Source organism: Vespa velutina, chromosome 1 (assembly GCF_912470025.1).
Source record: "Vespa velutina chromosome 1, iVesVel2.1, whole genome shotgun sequence".
Lineage (NCBI taxonomy): Eukaryota > Metazoa > Arthropoda > Insecta > Hymenoptera > Vespidae > Vespa > Vespa velutina.
This window is the reverse complement of record NC_062188.1, coordinates 5,500,118-5,510,117: the sequence shown is the minus strand read 5'-3', so window position 1 is coordinate 5,510,117 and position 10,000 is coordinate 5,500,118. Positions and strand designations below refer to the sequence as shown.

Genomic DNA, 10,000 nt, shown 5'->3' with positions numbered 1-10,000 from the left:
ATACGATTAGGTATATTAACTTAAGAATATCTATTAGATATTAATGAATCATGGATTACAAATCGAATGGAAATATATATATATATATATATATATATATATATACAATGGTATATAAAACGTAAAGATAGCGTGTGTGTTAAAATGTACCGGAGTCGTGACTCTACTTCGAGAGATCGTCCAGAAGGATCGGCACGAATGCTTCGTGGAATTCGTGCCTCCATTTTTTTTCTCGGGTCATCGGGTTACCTTCATAATTGCTTATTAAAACGAACACGTTGGTGTGCTCGAAAATAATGTTATCTGTCTAGAATTCGAAGAGTAAGAAGAAGAAGAAGAAGAAGAAAAAGAGAAATATTCTAACCTCGATGACTTTTCAACGATACGATTAGAAATGATTTTCCTAGGAAATTATACATAGGGAATTTATAAGTACGCACGTACATAACTACTTGATAACATTTACCGATGATAATTTATATCTATACTCGAGTAATCCTCACGTTCATAAATAGAAAACGTACTAAGTATCAAAAGAGATTTACTTAAGTAAGGAAAATCTTTTTTCGTTTTTTTCTTTTCTTTTTCTTTTTTTTTTTCTTTTTTTTCTTTTTCTCTATTTTTTCTTTTCGATACACCTCGAGAAGATAACCAACGTGAAAATATATTTGAAATATCTATACGTATGTGTATTATATTTGTTTAGTGTAAATCAAAAGGTGTTTATATATTATACAGATACCAGTCGTGACCATTTTGTAGCCAATGGCGTTAAAAAAAGGTACGCCTTGATTTACACCACCTTGAATATTCCCACCTCGAAAAAGCGTGAATTTATATTTACAATCCTTGGAACGAAAATTAAAATAGAGAAGAAAAAAAAGAAGAAAGAAAAAAAAAAGAAAAGAAAAGAAAAGAAAAAAAAAAAAAGAAAAAACGATAAATAAATAAAAAAAAAAAGAAAAAAAAAGGGGAAAAAAAAAAGAATCCAAAATCGTGATACCCATTATTTTTTTGTTCTCTCAATCTTTTCTTTCCATTTCTCTTCCGTTCAAAATGTTCACCTGTAAAAACAAGATATTAGCGAGACGTCGATAATTGGTAAGGAATTTATCGACACGAGGGGAGAAAAGAAAAAAAAAAAAAAAAAAAAAAAAAGAAAGAAAAAAGGAACTGTTCTAAAAATACGTTTTTTTTTTTTTTCAAGTATACTTAATACTTAACATATAAGTTACGAGAGAACACGGAAATTCATTAAGTCCAATCTGGTAGTACGTTAGATAAGGATCATCGAAAGTAGTTGAACTAATGAATTTCTATGGTCCATAGATCATCCGTGGAAGAGAGTGTATCTTAGGGAATAAAAAATTATGCCCTCGGGCTTACTTTCTATATAGACTCTTAAGATATTTAAGCGTTAAATTACAACGAAAGGAGACAATCTTCGAAAATAATTCACAAAGTTTCTAATAAATATTATTTATTTAAACAAAATTTAATAATATCTATCATTGAATTAATTTATCATCGATAAGATTATCAAATGGAGCAACGTTATCTCTCGATATATTATCCTGATTATTTTTAATTCGATTATTAAAAGATAGACTTTGTTAAACGAGAACATCGAACGGATATTAAATGATTTACTACGATACTACGATCTATATAGATCTCCGTAAAGATTTTCTATAAAAATGGAAGGATAAAGAAAGTTTCTATTAAAGGTGAAACATCGTAGCTATTTTCTTCTTTAAAATTTATCTTTCTTTCGCTTTTTCATATCTCGTTTAATCTTCGACCTATTTTATCGATGGTATTCGAGGTATTTCATCGTTGACATTAATTGATAAAAAAGAACGAAGATAACATTGGAACGTGATCCACAAGTTCTGAATGTCGTGTCATCTTTCTTTTATGTATCTACGAAGATTAAAAAAGGAAAAAAGAGACTGTACGAGCTACGACGAGCCTGTTCTTTCTGAGCTTCTCCGAATGACCTTGAACGATCGAGAGTATTGTATATACAAAAAAGAAAAAAAGAAAAAAAAAACAAAAAAACAAAAAAAGGAAAATATTTATTTTCATCGGAAAGTAAAAAAAAATTTTCCAACTTTAAGATATATATATATATATATATATTAAAAAATTCTAATCGATTGGTACGAATTTTATAATAGATCTCAATAATCAATACTAACATTTTAATAATCCTTTCGGAATGACCTTGACCGAAGTATACGCAAAGTATTATAAATATTCATTTTCATCGATGATTAAAAGGAAAAAGATTCTCTTAATTTCGAAAGGTATTTAAATATTCTCAAACGATTGTTATTTATTATATTTTATTATAGACTGAGAATATTCAATTTCAACTTTATAATGAGCTTTTCAGAATGACCTTGAACGAAGTATACACAAGGGAAATATTCATTTTAATTGGAGAGTAAAAGTACAACAAAATGTTGTTGGTTCGATGAAATATTTGAAAAATTCTTACTCGATTGGTATTTATTTTATTACAGGTTCAAGAGTTAATTACCCTGCTCTTTAATTACCTTCTTAGAATGACCTTGACGAAAGTACATGACAGAAAATATTCATTTTAATTGGAGAATTAGATGAAAAAAAAAAAAAAAAAAAAAAAAGAGAAAGAAAAGAAAAAGGAGAAAAAGAAAGATTGTAAATTCGAGAAATATTTAAAGATATATATATATATACTCGATTGATATTTTTACTTTTTTAGAGACTCAAAAAGTATCTTCTATCACTATTTTTCAATGACCACGCCCCCATTCCCTTGGTCAGAACGTACCACATATCGAATTATTTTCAAAACGCATTTTGACAAATACAATGCAATCCAGTTAACGATCACGTAATATTTAATATTTTTACAATTCAACAATTAGAAAAAAATTCATTGCCAAAAGAGATACGATAAGTATGATCGTAACGTGAAACCTATTTCCCATCTAATGATTGGCAGGTATAGTAGGTCGATTTATAAAAAAAATTTTATAGTTAACGGTTATATTAGATGCTCTCATTACAGATTGAACTATAAAAGAGAAGAAGAGAGATTAAAACTTTGATATTGATTCGTTTATTCCATCGAGACATCTATTATTCGATATATACTCGTTAGAGACGATCGTTTCTATCAGTTTCCCGAATAATCCAGAAAAAGGAGAGAGAGAAAGAGATAGATAAATACATAGAAAAAGAGAGAGAGAGAGAGAAGGAGAGAGAGAGAGAAAGAAAACGGAACTATTTCAAGATCATAAACCAATCTCGCAAATGTATCGTAGAAAAGGATCGTTAACCGAAGAGTTATTCTCGCATAAACTATTCGGTATTTATGATTTCGAAAAGGAGAGAAAGGATGAGAGGGGGGAAAGAAGAAGGAGGAGGTGGAGGACGCGTGTAATGTAGAAAAATATTACAAATGTTCTAATAATCCAACCAAGAAGGTGCGCCATGAAACTCTCGATCGAAGAATTTAATCTAACTCAAGAGAGTCCGACTAACAACTACTACTACTACTATTACTATTACTATTACTATTACTATTATTACTACTACTACTAGATTTTCTTGTTTCATTTCGAAAGTAGGAAGACTTACATTTATTAAATTGACCGCAGTAATAATTACGGGCGAGTAACGCGTGCCTATCTAGCTTTCCATTTCTTCGTGACCAACGTCGTAATCTTATTCTATTTTTATTTTTATTTTTATTTTTATTTTTTTTTTATTACTTTTCACTTCTTTTTTCTTCTTCTTTGCAATTTTTTCTTTTTTCCTTCCTTTCTCCTTTCTTTTCTTTTCTTTTCTTTTTTCTTTTTTTTTCCTCTTTTCTCCCCTTATTACAGCTTCGAACGATCGATTCCAATTTAATATTTATTTAACGTTCATTGAAAAGAAAGATGTATTAAAAGGGAAAGTATCAATGCAAAGAACAACAAAATTACAAATCTCTGGTCATAATAATTAAACGTTCAGTGAAATAATAATAATAATAATAATAATAATAATAATAATAATAATAATTATAATTATAATAATAATTAAAGCGTGATCGCGATTATGTCAAAAGTTTGTAAGAAAATTATTCTTGACATACACGTTCGTACGATTCTTGTAATTACTCGGGCGTATTCCGAGATATCTTTTGATGATGATGATGATGATGATGATGATGATGATTATGATGATGATAAAAATGATAATAATGATATTTCGTTATATGTACGTTTGCGAAACGAAGAAATAAAAATTATAACAATTCGTTTGAATTATTTCATTCGATTTTCTAAGATTTCTCGAGAATCTGCCATCGGAACAGATGTTGCGTGTGCATCGCATATGGCGAGACACGCGACGACGGAGTCCGTGTCTGATCTCACCTGCTTTGCTCTCGGCAAGGGTGGCCGATTATCGAGAAGGCATGCCAAGAGAGAGAGAGAGAGAGAGAGAGAGAAAACAGGAAAGAAAAGAAAAGGAAAAAAAAAGAAAGAAAAATTATTCAGCATGAAAAGATCGGTATTTGAAAAAGATTCAATGATTTGATCAAATATTTCAAAAAACATACGCAGATAAATCTATACCTACTTATTCTTACATATATACTTATTCGAAGTAACAAATCAAGTTCTAACGAGTAGATCATACATATACATGCATATACATACATATTTTATATATATATATATATATATTGATATAATATATAATATATAATATATAATATATAATATATAATATATATAAAATATATATATTGTATTATAATCATATTAATATATATTATATTATATTATATTAATAATAATAGTATAATACTAGTCATTATTATTCGTTATTATTAATCATTAAAATATATAATATAATATTACTATATATTAAATTATATATATATATATATATTGATATAATATATAATATGTAACATAATTTATATATAAAATATATATATATATATATTATACATATATAATATATATTACATATAACATATATTTATATTATATATAATATTAATATATATTATATTATATTATATTATATTAATAATAATAATAATATAATACTAATCATTATTATTCATTATTATTAATTATTAAAATATATAATATAATATTAATAAATATATTATTAAATTATATATATGCATACACACACGCACACACACACATGTCTTTTTATGAGTCTCTCGTTCGTGGACGATAAAAAATATAAATAAACGTGCAAAACTGGCGAAGGTTGAACGACTATAGTTTTATCGTTGTATTTCTTTCTCTCTCTCTCTCTCTCTCTCTCTCTCTCTCTCTCTCTCTCTCTCTTCTTTCTTATCTTCCTTTTTTTCCCTTTCATTCTTTCCCTTTCTTTTTTCTTTTTATTCCTCGAGAAGCCGATTAAAGCGTTCATAGAGCTAGTCTCACGGGTAATTAGTTCTCAGGGAGTTGATTTAAACGACGACGCGTCGGCTTCTAACTAGAAAGTCGGCACTTTAACGCGTCCATCCAAGATTATCTTTATTATTCTTTTTCTTTTCTTTTTTGCTTTTTCTTCTTTTTATTACTATTATTATTATTATTATTATTATTATTATTTACGAGGAGCTGATAAAGAAATTACGATAATTCTCTGTCAAGCTTTTCCAATAGCTAAGCGGAATATACATTACCACCAAATGGGTCGAGTCTAACGATAAATACTGGGGCTGGTTTATCGTGAGTTACACGATATACCACGTACAATTTCTCGAATAAGTTTAAAGAAACTTGTAATACTCGGAAGAAACTTTATCGATCCCGTGAGAAGGTTTTTAAGAGTCCACGATAATACTTCTATCGTTCTTTAATCGAGTATACGAGGAGATATGACTTAAATCTTTATGATAAATTTAATATAAAGTTTTCGATGATTTTTCATCGATTAAGAATCTTGTTTCTTAACGGGTAAGTGAAGGTCAACGTGTTCGATGTTAATCATTCATTTATGTCTTTCTATTTTTCTTTCTTTCTTTCTTTTTTTTTTCCTTTTTTTTTTTTTTTTCTTTAAACTAAACAAAATCAACCAATCAAGTAAAGATCGATTTTTGTTAATTAAGTATTAACATAAAATCGTGATATGCGATATCACTATTATTAATGATATTCAAACATCGTTAATTTACATAGCGCATGCTTTCAAGCAAAACTCGATATCATATCGTATATATAGAATTTTTAATAGATTAAGATTTAGTTTTGTAATAGGAAGTATCAGTATTAATCGTTTATTTTTGTCTTTTTTCAGTAATTAAAATGATTAATTACATACATATCGATAATTATTAGAAACATAATCACGATATACATATATATAAACACATATACATACACACATTTACACGTATATATATGCTATTATCATTATTACCAGTTATTAATAACATAGATCATTCCTGTATGGAACAGTAATTATCTAAGATAATCATCCACGATATAATCAAACTTATTCTACTAATAACATAGTCTTTATTAACTTGTAAAGTTAATAATGATACAATGAAATAATACATTCTCAGTTGCTTTCGTAGATCCTTTCTAGATTTGTTTTTTGCACTTTGAAAAAAGAACAAAAAGAAAAGGAATAAAAAGAAGGAGTAGGAAAAAAGAAGGAAAGAAGAGGAAAGGGAAAAAGAAGAAAGGGGAAAAAAAATAAAAAAGAAAAGGAAAACAATTCGACGAATCTTCGATGAAGCCTCCTATACTACAAAGAAAATATAATAAGAACAGGTAGCAGTTACGCTGTGGTTAGCGAATTAAAAGGGACGAGTAACGGCGCGAGAAAAGATGAACGTTAAGGTTTTAGGCTCCTACATCATCCTTGGTGGAGCTCCCCCTCTGCGTGTTTGACTTCCCAGGGAGAAGTACTCTCTCTTTCTCTCTTTCTGTCTCTCTCTCTCTCTCTCTATCTCTTTCTCTCTCTCTCTCTAACGCGTATATAGTCATGAGGCTCCTTTGCCACGAGACCGGCACGGCGCTGGCTCCGTTTAAAATAAGCTAAAAGAACGGAAGATGTGCGTAACTGTACGGTCCGATCTAGAGCGCCGATCTCCGATCTCCGACCGGTATTTATTTCCACGATAAGTCATTCTGGCATCGACGCGTTATATTCTCTCTCTCTCTCGCTCTCTCTCTATCTATCTGTGTCTCTGTCTCACGCTCTTTCCTTTTCTCTCTTTATTTTTCTTTTTCTTTTGATCACACGAATGCTACCACGGCTACTTTCAAAGGCTAACACAACAGCATCACAAACCAAGACTATGTTTCTCCAACTCGATTTAACTCGTACTCTATTTTCGATATGAGTAATCGTTCTTACACTTTATTACGTCAAACAATGAATTTTATTTTAATATAACACTCGTGTGTGAATTTATTTACTTTCTCATTATCATATCGTTATTATTCACAAAATATTTTACGTATACGTCGATCTATTGTTTATCAATGATTTATCGTCGTTTCCGCTTTTTTTTTTTTTTTTTTTTTTTTTTTTAATCGTATCACAATAAAAGAAAGAGTAAGTTTACAAGCAGCTTAAAAATCGTAGGATTTTACATTCATGACGTCGTTTTTTTCGAGATTATCGTCACACTCTTCGTTTCGTTTTCTTTTTCTTTTGGGAAAATCGCGCCTTTTAAAACAAAACAAAAAAAAAAAAAAAGGAAAAAAAAAAAAAAAGAAGCTTACTTTCAAGAGCAATCGTTGACACGAAAAGAATATCCTTTTTTATTTTTGTCTTGAGATAATTAATTACAATCATCTAGCTACTTCGTTCGTTCTTTATCCATTCGAACGAACAGTATCGATCATCAAAATCATTAAAGAATTGTTTATCAAAGAAATTTCTTATGTAAAAAATCAAATTGTTTTTGTTTAAATGTGTCGTATCAGCGTAACATTTCATTCCCATCCATCGGTCATTATCCTTCACCATCACAATCATTCTATTATTAATTCTATAAATACATATAATTATTACGTATATGCGTGATCTCGATAATATCGAGATATGAATTCGATATAACGACGACGAAAATAATGACGATGACAATGATCGATAAGGAAAAAAATATTCTTCCCAGATATTGATCTTTTGACATTATGCATGTTAAGTAAAAAATATTTTTTGCATCACAATAAACCAAATAAATATTTAGTTGGTCTTACTTAAAGAAACACCCTGTATATATATGTATATATATATATATATTGTCGCGTATTACATTGTAACCTTATAGAGTGAGAAGGAATTACACAGGTAAAGAGAGAAGATCGAGTTCTTAAAGGTATTATACACGCTAATCTGCTGACACTGACAAAGAATTCTTAATGGAATACAGCTAATCCTTTAGACGTTTGAGCTCCGCGAACACGTATATCGCATTAACCTTAGAGACATTCTCTTTTTCTCTATATATCTATCTATCTATCTATCTATCTATCTATCTATCTATTTATCTGTCTTTCTTTATGGTAATTAAAATATTTCTCGGTCAATCTTGTCCAATGAAAGATATTCAACAACAATTCTAACGGGATCAGAGAAAGAAAATAAATGATTAGAAAATATCGACGGAAAGACGACGGGGATTATTTTTTGTGATTACTTTTAAAAGAAAAAAAGAAGGAGAAAAAAAAAAGATGAAGAAGAAGAAGAAGAAGAAGAGAAGGATGATAGAAATAATGAGTATCGTGCTAAGAATATTCTTACCGTTTCAATAGTCGTTCTCGTCTCTCGAACATGACGTACATCGTTCCATCCTTCTTCCACCTTTAAGGAGACGCTTGTCGTCTCGCACGAACGACGAGAAATCGTTTCCGTCTAGTTCAAAGAGTCGAAAGTCTAAGCTCGATCAGATCGATCGCATAATAGGTTGCCTTTCTCGACAAGGTTGACATTCTCATACACGAGTCTTCTTCTTACATCGTAAAAATGTAAAACATTAAGGTTGTTCATCCATTCCGTCCCCTCTCCCCCCAAACCCCCTTTTTATAATTTACATTTATCGATTTTTATAAACAAGCTCTCATTTAGGTTTAATTTAAAATTTCGCGTTTTTTTTTTTTCTTCTTTGTCGAAATTTTTCAAGAAACTTTTCATTTCTTTGAAAGATAAAAAATTGTATTAAAAAATGATACTTGTATTAAAAAAAAATATATATATATATATATATATTTTTGTAATATCTTTTTTCTTTCCCTATTTCTTTTCTTTTCTATAAAATAAAACGAAAGAAAATAAAATTAATCTTAATTAAAGTCATTAAATTGATTAAATTGATTAGAATCATATATTGAATAATACCGGACGAATGATTGCATATTTCGATCTATTTTCAAAATCTTTTCAATCAAATTCTAATTGAACAGTATTATCATTTTATATTTATACAAACCACGCAAGCGTATATTCCATTTTCCGTTTGTTCCTTCTAATTGAAATTTTGTCCATACATGTCGCTAAAGTGACACAATGGTTCGAGCAAAAGGTAATGAACAACGTTATCTCTTTCTCTCTCTCTTTCTCTGTATTGCACAATCTATCTGTCTATTTATCTAACTATCTAACTATCTATCTATCTCTATCTCACTTTCTTTTATACAGTAAATGGACAGAATAAACGTACGATGATCGTGCGAATAGAAACGCGAATGGACTCGATTTCAAAGTCGACTTCGACTTGGCTACGTCAAACGACATTTATACCCACCCTCGTATAAGGTTAATCCACCGAGTGGAAGGATCACGAAGAGAGCATTAAATCTCGATGTCTCTCCTTAAGAGCGAACGTATAAAACGACGAGGTAAGGTCACCACCGCTTTCAGGGGCCCTTCTTTGGTGTCGTTACTCCTCCTACGGAACACGATTATCGTGTTTTATGCTTCTCGCTGAATCAAGGATAATAAATCGAGATCAAGCGAGAGCTCGAATTATTAT

At 29.5% G+C, this 10,000-nt stretch overlaps 1 protein-coding gene across 18 annotated transcripts in view; it reads right to left on the bottom strand.

Annotated features, from left to right (window-relative positions):
- LOC124950356 (ankyrin repeat domain-containing protein 6) overlaps window positions 1–10,000 on the bottom strand; it is a 131,765-nt gene that overhangs the window by 63,209 nt on the left and 58,556 nt on the right. Inside the window, exons 2-3 of one of the 18 annotated variants that reach the window (XM_047497062.1) lie at window positions 9,773–9,916; window positions 8,773–8,883 (exon numbers count right to left, since the gene is read on the bottom strand). The exons of the other annotated variants lie outside the window; for them this stretch is intronic. The gene's annotated coding sequence lies outside the window, so the exon portion shown is untranslated. The remainder of the gene's footprint in view (window positions 1–8,772; window positions 8,884–9,772; window positions 9,917–10,000) is intronic. 18 annotated transcript variants of the gene reach the window in all.